The following is a 16345-nucleotide window of genomic DNA, read 5'->3' on the forward strand; positions in this document are numbered from 1 at the left end:
ATTCTTGCACATGATCCTTGCTGATCAGGAGTCAGTTCAAACCAAGCAGTGGATGAAAAACTGCAGTGCTGGATCACTGTGATATTGACAATGTTCTCAGATAATTCAGCAATGAAAGTGCTGTCCCCGAATTGTGACAATGCTATTTTAAACCACATTCTTTCTTAAGAATCAGCCGAGCTGCAATTTCCATCACATGCTGTCTGTCAGCTGAATCACAAATCACAGTTGGCCGGGTTTTTCCCCTCTTTTTCCTTGTTTAACGGAAGAAAAAGAAGCAACAGCAGAAAGAGAAAAAATAGCTAAATAAAAGCCAAGGCTGGCCTGATGCCAGAAATGGGAACTACCAAATCCTCCTCTCTTTCAGTACCCTCTGATGACACTACTTTCATTTCCTCGAAAACAAGCAGCTCCACAAGAAACCAGTTCAGCACTACCTGGTTCCCTGCAGACTGATGCCCTGCGTGCACACCATAGGAATACAGTATCATAGAATATCCTGAGTTGGAAGGGACTTATATGGATCATCGTGTCCAACTCCTGGCTTCACATAAAACCACACAAAAATCAGACTGCATGTCTAAGAGAGTTATGCAGACTCTTCTGGAACTCTGTCATGAATACTCAGCCTGTGATACAGCCTCTCTTTCTGAAGAAACACCACTACATCATCTTCTACCTACCTGGCTACCTCTTTTATGAAACTTGGAAAGTACAATCTCTCTGAAACCTACTTTGCAGTAAAACACTGACTCATAGTGACCAGCATCTAGCACACCGTGCTGCAGCCTGTCCTCTTCAACCCTGTGCAGCGCTATTGACTTCAAGCAACAAACCAGGCCAACACATGGGATGCTTTTGGGCAGAATGCAGCAAAAACTCTTTGTAAAAACCTTGACCAGGAGTCACTTGTGCTTCAAAATGGCTGGTGCTGAATGAAAGACAGGATAGTGAATGTTTCTTAAGACAGTGGCATTTTCAACAGGTGGGCCTGGAGACTTACTGGGGAATGAGACAGAAACAACTGGGCAGCCTCGGAAGAAGCATGGCCATTTTAGATAAGTGTGCAATTGCATTTTCAACATAATTAGGTGCCTAATTGTGCACCCAGGCCTCACTGGTGTATTTGCACATGTATCTAATTATGATTTATCTAAAAGCTCTGTGGCCAGAATGCCTAGCTCTCCAATACAACAGAGGCATTCATAAAAGTGAGAGATGATTTTGAAGGCATTGTAGAGAGGAACAATCCCTTCCCATGTGCCCTGCTGGCCACTCCTCTGTTTATGCAGCCTAGGACATTTGTTGGGCTGCAAGCACATGCTGCTTGCTCATGTGAAGTTTTTCACCTACTAGGACCTCTAAGTCCTTCCTGGAAACAATCAAGCTGACTAAGCAATAGCAGTATCACGGTAAGACAAGTGTAGTGCTGCACAAACTGATCTGAAAAGAAAGCAAAAATGCCAGGAGAAAGGTTTGGATAAGGTTAATAGTTGAAATTTTTGAAGTTTGTTACTTCACTGATGAAGTCAAAAGAAAGCTACCTTTTGTAGAAAGCCCTGCTTGCAACTCACATGTTTTAATCTCCCGGTATTTAGAAAAGTTGGTTTTTGGGTTGATTTTAATTTGGCCAAGCTTGTCATTCTGGCCAACCCAGAAAGCAAAAGTAAAATTTTAATTTGCATGAACTGTATGTAACCATTTTGCTCCAATGTATGTGAAAATGAGGTGGTTGCAGAGATTCTGCAAGACAGATGAGAAAACAGTGTGGAAGTCACACACGTTCTTTCACTGACACAGGCATTAGTGAGGCTTTTGGTCAAACTGCCAAAGTAGAGTGTTACTCCAAAGGGAGTAACAGTGCAGTTCTGTTCTCTTTCAGTCTCAGATAAATTCTTAGTATTCTCTCTTATGATTATTCAGCTGCCTTTTAACAAGAAACTGACTCAACAGAGACACCATGAAATTCTCAGGACCAACAAAGCTGAACAGCCAAGCAGTCAGACCTCTTCATTTAAACAGCCCTGTGAAAATGTGTATTATTTCCTTGAGTAAAACACTTTTAACCTACACTATCTAGTCATTCTTTATAGTTGTATGGTGTCAAAAACATTTATTGCACAAGCAGAGATCTGTGTTTCTTTTGCCATGGACAATAAATCTTTAGTGTCTTCTCTTGATACGCATCACTCCACTTGATCTCAGGAGGCACTCTACGTCTCTCTTTCCCTCTCACTCTTCTAGCAAGGTCACTTTCCAGAGTTGAAACAACTTTTCCAGAAGGTATAGTGTTCAATAATTAATATCTGCTGATAGTCCCTTCCCAAAGCAGAGCTTTGAAAGTAAAGCAGGCTCATCACTAGCTTACAGCTTGAAAAATCCTTAAAAAAGATTTGAGTAGTACGTCTGGAAAAAATCAGCCTCAAGAACTTAAAATACATAGGACTGAATTCACCACTAATATAAACAGATCTGTATCCACTTACACCAGAAGGTAATTCAGCACTTCCTCTCACCAATCATCATTATCTTACTACTTGCCTGGGAACACTGACATCCAAATACATGTAATAGAATCTGCCATTAATAGCAAGATAGAAATACCTCCTGTTGCTTTCACTATTTCATGTAGAATAGCACAGTAATAATAGCACAATGATAGCCACCTACTCAGGAAGATGTCTCTTACTGGACGCCCTGCAGGACAGACAGTGAATCATAACCAGAGGGACATACTCTAAGCCAAACATTCCGGTGAATATAGAACATAGTTTCCTATGGTTGCTGTTGTGTTCTCTTCTACCACTTATTTTATAGCTGCCAACCTCATTTTGTTAGGTGATGTCCAGTTAAATAAATAGTTGACTAAAACAAAAAACTACCTTCAAGCATGTACTGAAAATAATGATATCTTTCATATGGATGAGATCTATATTGAACGCTGTCAGGGGGAGAATGAAATTCATTGAGCAGAGACAAGTTTCAGATAACAGAAGCCTTGATATCTTGTGTCTGTATCCCAAGTTGGTCCTTTGGAGGGGTGAGGAAGAAGCATGCCATCTCCTTAGAGACTAACTAGTGAAGATGAGATAATCCAAGGCTGAGTCTCCATGGCAGCTTTTTACTGGATTTGATTTCTTCTGGCCTATGTATGTTTATCTACTCAATACACATCTTGTAGCTCTTGCAGCTGGTCCAGCAGCCAGACTAAAAGTTCATTCATAGCTGCCAGGGTGCTTCACATAACACTGCAAAGATGGGGCATTCACACTGGCCATGCCTGTCCTACCTTAAGTGCCTTTGTCTCCATACAGTTGACCCCTCAATCCTATAGGATCCAATCCACTCAAAGATGTGCGTGGTCCTCGGGTATGGATGCCCAAGGAGTAAAAGCAGGAATGGAGAAACTGTGCTAAGGAGATATGAGTCATCTATTCCAAACTGCTTAACAGTCTTCAACTAAAACAATTTTAAAAGTCATTTATTTCACAATTCAGTGAAAACCATGTGCATGCTAGGGACATCAACGAGGAGTGGAGTGGCAGGTGCTAATCCCTCTGGCAACATTGACAGGACCAGACAAACATGGATGCATTCAAGGCCAGGATGGATGTGGCTCTGGGCAGCATGGTTTAGTGGTTGGTGACCCTGCCCATGACAGGGGGGTTGAAACTAGATGATCTTTTAGGTCCTTTTCAACCCAGGCCATTGTATGATTCTATGATACTTGGGCTCTGCAGAAGGCTGAAGCCCCTACATCTTCCTGCTTAGTTATATCTGACAGGGACCAGGAGGGACAGTGGGGCAATCTGACTCTCACTAGTGTAATTTACCCTTTGACACTACTACTGAGCACTGAATATTTACACGCATGTAAATTACGCACATGTGTACACGCAGAAGCCCAGACACAGAGAGTCAACAGTAGTTGAGCATCTAGTCAAATGTCCCTTGTTTGTCTAGGCTAAGAGGAGTGTGTGTGTGAAACAGAGGATGACAGGCTGCAATTATTCCAATGTAGTACTTGTACACTGAAGGAAGGCGGCTGGGAGGAGGTGTCAACTGCAGGTCATTAAGGCTGACAAGGGCTGCAGTCATCTCTAGCAGCTGGCCCTCTCCCACGTGGGCTGACCAATGGTGCCATCACCTTGTCTCCGAGGAGCCTTGCAGGCACATGACGTAGGCCTCACAGAGTGAGTAAAGGAGATAGGAGTAATGCTAATTGTTGTTCAGAGCAATCATAAGCAGAAAGCGGCACAAGCCACAATATTCCGACACTAGGCAGCTGATGTCTTTTATAAATACATATGGCTCCACATAGGTCAGCCTAGTCTGGCATATGATTTTACTTCATTTTACTTTTGTGCTATGCATAGGGTAAAATCTCTGTCTCTTAAGCTCCATGAAAAATGTTTTTTATTGATTAGACTTTTCCATGTACCAGTGTGGCACTGCACTTGTCTAGTGTTATTACAGGGAAGAAATGCCAGCATTTAAAAATGGCACCTGATTCTGTTTTCTAGTGAAGAGTTGACCCTGATACTGCAGTAGGACCCCTAGTAGTGGAAAGTAGCACCAAGGAGATGTTACACTGAATGCTAATTACCTGCACTTGATGGAGCTACGTCGCTCTTCTCTTGGGTCAAATGTGCTTGTCTCTGTTTTGAGAATTGAAGCATTTTCAGCCTCAAGCAATGGAATGTGAACTCTTCTACCCACATCATTTACCCTTCTTTTTCTGGCTGTTGTTCACAGGGCTCACTAGAGGCATCTCTGCTTCCCCCATCGTGTAAATGCTTTTGCCTTCATTAGTTGGTGTTCACATCATCTCCTAAAAATTGTCAGATACCATCACTGGCCTCATTCTTTATTACATTGTCCTCCTCAGATACTGTAACCCTTAGAAACCTGATGGCCTTTCTCTTGTGTCTTAATTACCACCCCTGTCACTCTGAGGAAGCCCTGCTGCTTTGGTCAGAGCAGCCTGCCTTTAGCAAACCTGCAATTCCAATGTGTGGCAGTGGCCCAGTTGCTAGGCCACTCAGCTTTTGAGTGGAAATCAAGAATTAGCCAGTTGGAAGATATGCTTTCTGTTTCTCTTGTACCTTTCTCCTGCTTTTGTTCACAGTCTGTTCCATAACTTCACTCCAATCAACAGCATTTATGTCTCAGCTGAAATCTCGGTGGAGACAGCAGACTGGAAAGCAGCCTAAAAGAGGTGCCAGCTGTTTTCAGTCTGTGAAAACCCCCACCATCCTGGCTGGGAAAGAAAAGGAGGGTGGGCAGACCTTCAGGTGCCATGAATTGTCCTCGTGCTCTTGGTAAAAATGTGCATAGTCCAGTTGGGAGCATCTCCCAGAGAGAACCACTGCACTCACTGCTAGAAGCATCAAAACACATCTATGGATACATACATCCCTCCTGGTCTTCTGTTCATGATATGTGCTAAGACAGCTCTCATCCTTGTGCTACTCTCTCATAGTAACCTTCTTCCACAGTATTTCTTCTTACAAGATCAGAAATAATGTTCCACTTAACTGGGCAGAATATTAAAAGAACAACAACCCAAAATGCCATAATACTCCAGAGAAGAGAGCTCACAGCCACTCCACTTACAGTAACCATCTTAGTGGTAATTGAAAGGTTTCTTTCTGTTTACCTTCCTTAAACTATTGAAATATGTTAAAACTAAATTGTGAAAAGCCTAAATCAAAGGTATTTTTCAGTACTACAGTTACAAGTTGTTATCAAAGTGGCAATTACCAATACATATCAGCAGCATGCACAATTATGTTGACTTTTAACATGTGGACCACCTTATGAATTGGATGTAATGAACAACACTGCAGCTGAAGACCAGCTATATTTACTACTCCTCAGATAAGCCTTGGAGAAAACTTTGAAGTCCATACTGAAAACAATTGAAATGTAGAGATGCAGCACTTGGTTACATGGTTTTAGTGGGCACAGTGGTGGTGCACTAATGGTTGGACTAGATGGTCTTAGAGGTCTTTTCCAACCACAATTACTCTAAAATTCTGTATTTTAGGAACCAAAAACAGGAGGCAAATGCCATCACTAGGGATTAGCTACTGTGGGGAATTTCCAACTAGCATCACTCAATGCAGGCTGAGTGTGGACAGGCTGGATGAGCTGAACCAGAGTACTATGCTAGGAAGTCACTGGGCTTCTCAAATACTTGTGACACAGAACTCTCAAATCTTTAAAAGACAAAATTAAAATTTCTGCTTGCAGTTTGAGCCACTGTTGTAATGCTTATCTAGCAGACAGAACTGGCTTTTATTCAGGAAAAATATGTTATACTTGGCAAGAATTAAGCACGTGAAATTGTATGAAGCACTCTCCAAAGCTCAGTGGCTTTGTGCTGTTGATTGATTTGGCCCTGACTAGGAGAAGTGCTAGACAGATGCAATTGGCCTTGATACTCCCAGGGTCAGTTCCACAGAGACATGAAGGCATACAATCAGTTTGGAGGAAAAAAAAAAAGGATGAAAAAGATTTTGGTTCAGTAGGTCTGAATGCTTTTACATGCATCTACCCCCAAAAAACAAATGCTAGGAGCAGGAAGGGCTTCCAAGGAAAACAAGCATGACTCTTTAATATGCTGTGATTTAAGGGGGTGCAAATCCATGGCACCGTGTGCACAAGTCCCTGGTATGCATTTGCAAGGCCAATCTTAGTGAAATTTGTTCTTTCTTGGATTTTCTTTCTCTCCACCAGAGTGTAGAGGATACTTTAATAATTTAACTAAGGATAGTTTTAATATATAGGAATCATTCAAAGGGTAGAGTCAGTAACAAATGTCAGGATGGAGATAACATTATATCACTTCTTCTCCAATTACCACCAATAGAGATAGTAGTTTTTGGTTTTTTTTTACTCTGCCAACCACACTGCACTTTTAATGCAACTCGATTTGAGAAATTAAATCCAGATTTCACAGTTTCCTAGATCCAACAGAAACACAATCCACTGCATCTTCCCAATCTTCTACACGCCCTTCTTTTCTTTTTGCTACCAATGCTGTTATCAGAGGGGAAAAACATATTTTGTTGCCATCGTAATCTTAATAAAATGCTCCACCAAGTTCATTAGCCACCTATGATCTCTGACCATCTGTTTGGGGTACATCTATCTCGTATTACCAAAGGGAACTGATGTCTACTAATGCATGGCAGATTGGTTGTTGGGCCTGACCCTGAATATCATTATGAAAATTACTGCAGAAATAAAAGGTCATTCCCATCAGCTGCCTGAGCCTCAAAGTGGCTATGAGAGGGCAGAAGCCTTTGTTTGTAGCCATTTTTATTTTATTAATAAAATTATATGCATGACCTGCAACTACTTGGGATTCAACTGTGGTAGGCACTCGAAATTCAAGATAGTGACCAAAGTTCTGCAGAAGTGAGGACAAATGTAACAGTCCACACAGGTGGGGAGCAAAGTCAAGAACAAGGCCAGAAGGCAGCGCTGGAAGAGGAAAGGAAGCAGTATGGACAGAAGGACATGCCCTAAAATGCAATACCTCTTTCCTGGGGTAAGTAGTTGTTTCTTACTGACAATGCACAGCATTTATATGATTTAGAGATGCACTACAGTTTGTTAAGATGAGAGGATGTGAGGTTTGCTAGAGAAGTCCTTCCTTGGAACTGAGTAACATCGTTAGAGACTTTTGGTTCTTCTGAAAATGTTAAGCCCTAAACAACTGACTTTTTTTTCTGGGATCATTTTCTACAACTTCCTAAAGATACCTGTCTATCGTTTTACAACCACTCCAAGTTTTAGCAGGTTTTATAGCATAAAATATCACCCATCAACTTGGACACAGAAAGATATGAAATGCTTTACCAGCTGACGTGTACTTTCCATCTGCATCTACCTTTTCTCATCATACAGTAATGTTTTGCATGCTGTAAGAAAATTTGTATTTCAGATCATCAAAGGATTTCTGTTGTTTCCAGTGGAAAAAATATAATAATGAAAATCCAATCCTCTTTAATTTCATCAAACTGATTCCTATTGGAGAGCTTGAATTATCAGGTGCAGTAAAAAAAAAAAAAAAAAAAAAAAAAAAAGAGAGAGAGAGCAACACTGTGGAAGAAAACTAGAGATAGAAATGTGCATCAGAAAGAAAGAAATCCTTGTATATGAATGATCAATGCAGAGCCCTAGAGTAAAAGCAATGCAGTGGTAATTGAAGTGCTGTCCTTAGTGGGTTATGTTAAACATTCAGAGGCTATAGGTCAGTGAAACTGTTACTTATCATCTGGTTAGCTGTCCAACAGAGGCTGCTTAAGAAAGACAGCGAGCTTAGCTCATTTAAATTGAAGTGATTGATTTTCATTTAGCATTTGTCCACCATGGTTATCAGAAGTTACAAAATTCATTTCAGAGTGACTTAAAAGGAACAGAATTATTTGTATCCATATATATTTAGTGACACAAAGCAGCATTAATAACTCCACTGCTTATAATTGAATTAATTTTTTTAAAACTGCATTTAAATTACATGAAGGCTGTGACACAAGCTATCAAAAACCAGCACATTCAATATTAAAATTAAATGTTAAGGCTGAGGGCATGCCATTATGTCACACTACTGGGGGACAAAACTCAAATTATCAAGACATTCTAATTTATGGATGGATGTCTGCCTGAACTTTTAAGTGTAATGGACTTTGGCAATGTATGGCACGCTCGCTTCTTTTAGTAGGTAGAAATTTCCTCTTGAGACAAAACATGCAGATGAAGATCAGAGGCATATGCTACTTGAAGGCACTCCATGAAGATTTTAAAGCTCAGTAGAAAATATTACAGCTTTTGCTTACAACTCAAAAGCTTTTTTTTTTTTTTTTTTAAATTCTAAATGGGCCTGTACTTCACTGTGGACTTAAGAAATGCAAAGATTAATTTAAAAAGAAAAATGTTATTTAATTCTGAGAATGCAGTAAAAATATCAGAAGAAAAAAAAATTCTTCTCTCTTTCTGCACTACCCACTTCTAACAGTCACATTTGGCAGAAATCCTTCCAAACTTTTTTATGCAATCAATGTCAAGATTATGGAGCAGCTCCATCACCCTGCCTTCTTTTTGATAATGTCATATTAAAACTAATGAGAAGATTTACACACATGAAATTATTAGGATATGCAGCGGTTTTCAGGCTTAGTGCCACTGTTGTTATGATACAGTGACAGTATCTGGGTGGAGCTGCTTATGCACACTTGGTCCTCAAATAGCTATAACCGAGCACAGCTTCATAATAATCTCATTTTAAGTGAATAAACAACTCTGAGGTCCAGGCTGCCACAGATACCTACAGGTAGCACTTCAAAGTGACACATAGTGACTCAGTTTCTAAAAATGCTCTTTTCAAGATGTTTTCTCAAGGCTTTCCTTTTGCTTAGAGAATTAGAGCTCATAATGTCAAAGGCAAGGCAGCCTATTTCTTCTCCCAGTAACAGTTTGAGCCTCCCACCTCACTCTGACCTCAGGTTTCCTATCCTGGATCCCCTCTCACACCCGGTTGGTTGATTTCCATCATTAGTTGTCTTTGTTGATATGAAGTATTTGTGCTGATTTTCTCCAAATGGCAACGAAGTCACAGTCTGAATCTTGTTAAACATGCCAGGCCACCGTTGGAAAGATCTGAAATCTTCCATTTCTACAGCTATGGAGAATCCCATCTCCAATGAACTCTACCACACCTAATAATCATTTTGAGCATGAGGGCTAGAATGAGTAAAGCATTATTTCTGCTCCAAATAAACTGTTTTCATTTAGATGTTGTCAAAAAATGAAAAGTAAAGGAGTAAGGACACAACTATGGGAAATTCTTCGCTGATTGTGCATAAGCCAATAGGATGCCTTTTCATCCACATATAGTGTTTATATTGCCTACAACATGGTTTCAAATTGTTTTAGTTCCTTCTCCTTAACTGTGACCCTCTGGAAAAGCAAACCCAGAGCTATGTCAAGGAAACACAGTCATTAAAGTCATTTCATCCTTGGATTTCAAATTTGTGATGAGGTGGAAGAATTGGTGCCACTGTTTGAAATCAAATTCTGACCTCTTCTTCAGTCTGCTAACAAGAACCATTCCCAGCTTGTTGACAAACTCTCAAGACATCACAGCAATGGATTATCTGCCAGATCAGTGAGGCACCTTCTTGGGAAGTCCACTGTTACTGTGCTGTTCCTGCTCAGCAGAAGCACCTCAGATGCTAAGTGAAAATTTACAGATCAGCTCAACTGACTGCTGAATGACTAATACAAAGCAGCACTAATGCTCACAAGTCCCAGTAGTCCAAGTGGAGTTAGAGAGGTTGTTCAAGAGGAGGAAGATCTTGCAAGAGCAAGAAAATGGGAAGATGAAAGCCGTAAATCTTCCACAAATGGGACCTTGCTAGGAAAATAACTGAGCAATTAGTCAAAATCTACTTGTTTTTAAATACACTAGAATTGCTCACCAGTTAATTCCAATGAAATTCAGGTTGAAGCAGAAAGCCACAGTGAATCCTTGGAAGCTGGGTGCATTTATGGGATGCCCCTTTGTGGTAGTGCAATAGGTAATACATCACTACTAAAGGAAGACTGGATGCAATTTACTACGGGAAACGAGCAAAAGTTGTGACTAACCATTTAAAGAGGTAATGCAATACTCAGCACGGGCATGATGAAAGAACTTTCAGCCCCTTGGCTCTATTTTTGTGTATGCGATGAATGATATAATGATATATGTGATTAATGATATAACAATCATCTGTAAATGGTGGAGCTACGGAAATGTACAGCACAGTTTGCATCTACGCAAAATTCAAGTGCCAGGTCTCTGTCACGGTGTTTTCTCTTCTTGCCTAGTTTATATGCTCAATCCATAATTTAATACTTCTTCCTGCATACGGTATTTTGGTAAACATCAAAGCAGTGTTACGGGATTTATCACATAGTTACATAGCTGCAGCTATGGGGAGTTACACCTCTATTCATTCTGACTGTCTAGCAGTAACTTGTTTAAAAATAAAAAAGGGAAGAGTGAATGTATGAACCTAAGCTCCAGGAAACTGTGAAAGATAGAACCGGTTATGTTTCTGTTTGAGATCTGTAGGTGTCTTCATGGCCAGAGGCACACAACACGTGCTGCACATTTGTTAAACACCAATCTTATGCAAATCTGCGTATCAGATATACCCATTTGCAAAATACTCTAGTTAAATGGCATATATAATGAAAATGGCTAAAAAGACGTATGAATGTAGAGGTTTATTATGTGGAAATGTAACCTGTGTGCACTGTGTTTTTTGATTTTCATCAAATATTGCCAGAGAGCATGTGATGCCTCTGCATCCAAATGTTTCTCACTGCTATTTGTATACATCCATACATATATATCTGCACTTCATACAGAAATATACGTATGTGTAAATTGTGTGAATGTAAATATAAGATATGCCATATGTCCCAAAAGTCCCAAAAGAGCATCTGATGTTGATGTGTAGACAGTATGTTAAGGATCTTCCTAATTAATAACCCAGATTAAAACCTCTTGGCAATCAATTAAGATTAATGACAGAAGTCACTCTCTATCCCCCTGCGCCCGCATATCGGGCTGTGAAAACCCTGGGTCGTGAAACTTTAATCCTGTTATCTGCTGCCTTCTCCATCTGAAAAGCCTACAGATTAACAGAGCAGACATTATCGAATTTACAACCAGCCGCTCGGACAGCTGCCCTACTTTCAGCAGTTAATGGAAAAGGAACTAATCTGGTTAAGAGCATGGGACTAGTTCATAAATCTGGGTGCACAAGACAGTTAAAGCTGTCACGTCTCTTCTGGATGGCAGTGACTGAATTAACCTGTCAGCTTTCTTCCTGCTGCATCTTGAAGGCGATCAGTCTTTCTGTAAGCTGACTAATGAGACACTCAACATTCACATAAACTAAAATTCACATTCCCTCCCTGTAAAGGCTGTGTCCAGGCTGGGAGTTGTTTTATGTCTGAGTCTGGTTGAATACACACAGCATTCTCTTTGCTGGAAGCCAGGCAGTAATCAAATATAACTTTTTACTGCAATCTGCTCCATAAGAAGTTGTGTTGAGGAATTAAGGAAACCATCTTTCCCCCTTCAAACTGTGCAGAATGAAACAAACGGTGAGGGACATTGAGCTGAAAAATGAAATGTTTTCTTCTTAATACAGCGTGGACGGGGCCAGGGGTGGAAAGAATGGTAATGCTCCTTGGGCTGCTGGAGACGGTGTTTGACAGCTGTAGCAAATTCACATGACTTTCCCTCTCTTAACAGGCACTCTCTCTGTGCTGCCAGTACAGCTCGAGTTACAGCAATGCCTGGTAGGGTGTATCTTACCCTAAAACACTCAGCTGTTTCTAAACTACTAAAACCAGCAGGAATTCCTCTGGCTGCACACACCATGGGGGCAGCTCCACATTTAGAATGCTCTGTTAACCTGTTGTGGCATCAACCAGAGGTGCATGCTATACTTTGGTATGGCACTGCTTCCATCAGGACCATCACCCACCTGTACAGCTGCCGTTGTCTTGCGGCAGTGGGAACACAAAGGCACTTATTTCATTCATAGAAGTGTTTGTGCTCATACTATTGAGTTCTGAATGCTCATTTTAAAAAAAAAGCAACAGCTCTCATCTACACAAAGGCAGGGAGTACCAAAGTGACCGCCTGCACCCATGGGAAAATATTCTTATTTTCACAATACTGGGACATCGTTGTCTTTTCATAAAGATGACTGCTACTGCTTTTTCTGAAACCTCATTCAGTGCTTCACTCACAAGGATGCATCGCTTTCTATTGGAGACCAACCTCTGGATTCAGTCGGAATGGGGCAGTTTGAAATTACTGCTCTTAAAATGTTCCCTTCCATTTTCTTTAACTTAAACTGAACTTCAGTTCAGAAAGTGACCTTAATAATTTACCAGTAATCTTACTGTGGAAGTTCAGGAAAAACACTGGCTCCAGTTTCGGTCTCCACAGACAAATTTTTGCTTGGAGAAATGGCAGAAAGCAGAAAACATTTAAGAAGAAGAGGTGCTCTTTACCTCTCCTCTCATCTCACTTTATAACCAGTTTTGCATCTTCCAACCACTGCAGCCGTTCAGGAGATCCCAGATAAAGATAAGCATTACTTTATGAATTCTTGGATTTCTTTTCAAATTCTTAGCCAATGTTTTCTTTGATATCATTGCTTCTACATCATTCCATATTATCAGTGAATTAAGCGCTCAAGTGAAAAGTATCCCATGGTAATGCAAATTGCTGCTAGGTGCAAGCAGTTGAACTTTTCATTGGTACCTGTTAAAGCATGGTGTAGAACTGAAACTTGGGGTTGTCCTAGGCACTGCAGTTGGTCTTTGATTCAGAACAGTGAGCTCACTCTCAGTGAAGGGACTCCCAGCCTCAGCCTTCTAACAGTTCCTTTTATATTCTCTGACAGTCTGAACAAATGATTTAATGTTTTCTGCCTGTGCCCAGTGTAGAAACTACTGAACAAACACAAAGGGAATAGCAACATGGGCCTCATCTCAGAGAATATCATAATGTCAAAATCTTTTGAACTGTGAATTTGTGATGCTAACAGAATTACAACACAAAATACGATTCTTTTGCATAACGTAGAGACGCACACAAAGTAGCATTACATTAAACAGATGTTCCTATGAATTTTGCAGCCATTACTACAAATTCATCTTTGAAGCATGTAAATGCTAACAGGTTTAAAATTATATATATAAGTGTGGTTTTCTTATGCTTTTTTCTAACATCAAAAAAGCTGGAAATGCCCTGTAGTTCTACTATAGAAACCTACTGTTGAATGAGCTATGGATTTTTTTTCCTTTTCCCAGCCACATATGTTCACATTCTGACTGTGCAAAATCTTAAGTATGACTGCCATGGGCCATTTGTAGACTTAAAAGAATTTTGTGCAAATTACAGCAAGCAGTAAGGTTATACTAAGTATTTGAGGAACATTAATGACAACCTCTAGGTGCTAAATCAGAAAATAAACTGAAGAATTTTTGTAAGAGAATAGGCCCCTAATGATCACAATGCAAACCACTGCCAAGTTTCTTTCTTATATAAACTCTATGTCAGAGGTGTTCCAGTATGGAAACAATGGCAGATGCTCCCCATGCATGCATTCAAAATAATAATAATAACTGAAAATAACATTATGGGCTGAAGGTTGCCTAAAACCCTTGGTCAGTTAAGTGGTTTAACAAACTACCCTAAAACTACAGTGATTCCTTATTTTTTACCCCTTACATAAAGAAAAGAAAGCATAAATACGAGTAGGAACATGGGGTAATGAATCATTTATAAATTATCTTGTTAGCAAAGAAAACAAAACATGGCTTTGAAAACAAAATAATCTCCTGCCGCAGACTCCACTATGTTTGATGGGAGCCCTTCAAAAGATCCATGGCTTAATGGAGGCTGTTTGTGTGGGGACTTCGATCTGTACCTGCTGTCCCCTGTCACTCCCGGGGAACTCGGCGGCAGATGTTGCAGCGCTAAGTTGTCTCTGAAGTGGCTCTCCATCCTCATCTCCCCACCACAACAGAGTCAAACTATATTAGATCTCTTTATTTGTGCCCGAGGCATGTTTGGGAGCGCAGCTGTGTCCACCCCCAATCTACCTTTAGTGTTTCAGCCCCCAGGCGGCAAATGGGAGACCAAAACTGTTCTGCCACTCTCAACTACATCTGCTGACAATCCAGCCGCCTCGCTGCAGGCTGCCGAGGACCTGTGCAGATGTCATCAACAACCTGCTAGCTCACACCTGTACCGGCGTCCCCAGCCTCACCATTGCTGGCTGAAAAATGCATGGCTCCAAGGACTGCCGTCCGCAATCAAAGCTCCTTCACTCAGCTGCATGCAGCCTCTGACCAGGCCACCTCAGCATTAGCTGACAACATGGAAGAGTGGGAGACGGGGGAGGAGGAAGATTTGCTTTGATACTTCATGCTTAAATTTCAATTACTTGATCAAGGAACTGAATTCAGCAGTGAATTCTTCTGCAAGTGGGAACTACCAAATTCCTAGGCAGTAAAAGGAAGAAAATAAAAGAGCTGCTTTGCTGCTGTTTGCCATAACAGTGTCTCCCAGTTAGGTGCATGCACATGTGTATTTCAATCTACATACGTGTCTGCTTATCATACTGACTTCAACTCACCAGGGGAACAGCATAGGATGTGCAGCCAGTAAATCATGAACTAGGGAGGTGTATTTTTTTTTCTTCCGAGATATAAAATACTGAGACAGGCACAAATAGCATTCCTACAGTACTACAAGTCACACTTTAATGATCATTATTTTGATCTCAATTCATTCGTAGAAATTCTATTCCCCTTTTCAGTAAAGATACTGAAGGTTAGTGAGATACCTCTCTGTTTTTTATAAGCCAAGATGTTGGTCAATGTCATTCTGTCAAATCCAGAGAGGACGGATGCCTGATTTCTTACTGGGCCAAAAATGACTTCCCTGGTAAGCCAATTTTCACAGAACCACAGAATTTCCAGTAATTGCCATTCTCATGGCCAGAAATGGCCTCAGAACAGAGCCTGACTGACAATTGTAGCCTGTTCAGGTAAAGCCAGATCAGGCATCAGCGTTTCTGTTTACACAGAATTTACTTGTTAAAGTACTATAAAGTACTGTATATTTTGCATGAAAAATTACTACTGTTCATTATTCCATATGACATGAATAACCCATTCAAGCAGTAAACAACATGCAAACATAACAACCAGAACGCTAACATCAGTATCTGATAGCCATACAAAGAGTATGCTTCTGTATGGGAACTGCTGAATCACAGCCTGAACCTCTGATTGATCACCTGAGGCGAGCAATGAGTCAGCCACAGGAGCACAGGTGAAGGCAATTCAGCTGTGCTGCTAGAAGGGGTGGAGCCTGGCTGCACCTCTCCTAGACCCGTTTAAAAGCTGACTGCCAGGGGGGAAGGATCTCTTCTGGAGATCCATTCTGCTGGAGTTTTGTGAGTGAGCCCTGGATATGGGTAAGCATCCTATCTTTTCTGCTTTGGAGTAATAAGTATGTAGCCAAGCTCTCTAGTATACCTCGTAACTATAACATCTGTACGTTCGTCGATTGTACAGCTTCCTATCTCCAGTTCTGTGAGTTGTCATTCTGCAACTTCCAAATGCATGCCCTTGTCCTAGACAAATCCCTAGATAAAACTTTTTCTTATGTGAGAACAGCACCAACCACCAGCCCTATTATCAGGCAGATAACCTAAAGAGTGATTACCTCTCTTTCCATCAGAAGTAA

The 16345-nt window shown here is 40.7% G+C and overlaps 1 protein-coding gene across 1 annotated transcript in view; it reads right to left on the reverse strand.

Moving 5' to 3' along the window:
- ANTXR2 (ANTXR cell adhesion molecule 2) overlaps nt 1-16345 on the reverse strand; it is a gene marked incomplete at both ends in the record, with an annotated part of 99232 nt that overhangs the window by 22550 nt on the left and 60337 nt on the right. The window lies entirely within an intron of this gene.

This window comes from Tetrao urogallus (assembly GCF_951394365.1).
Source record: "Tetrao urogallus genome assembly, chromosome: 4".
Lineage (NCBI taxonomy): Eukaryota > Metazoa > Chordata > Aves > Galliformes > Phasianidae > Tetrao > Tetrao urogallus.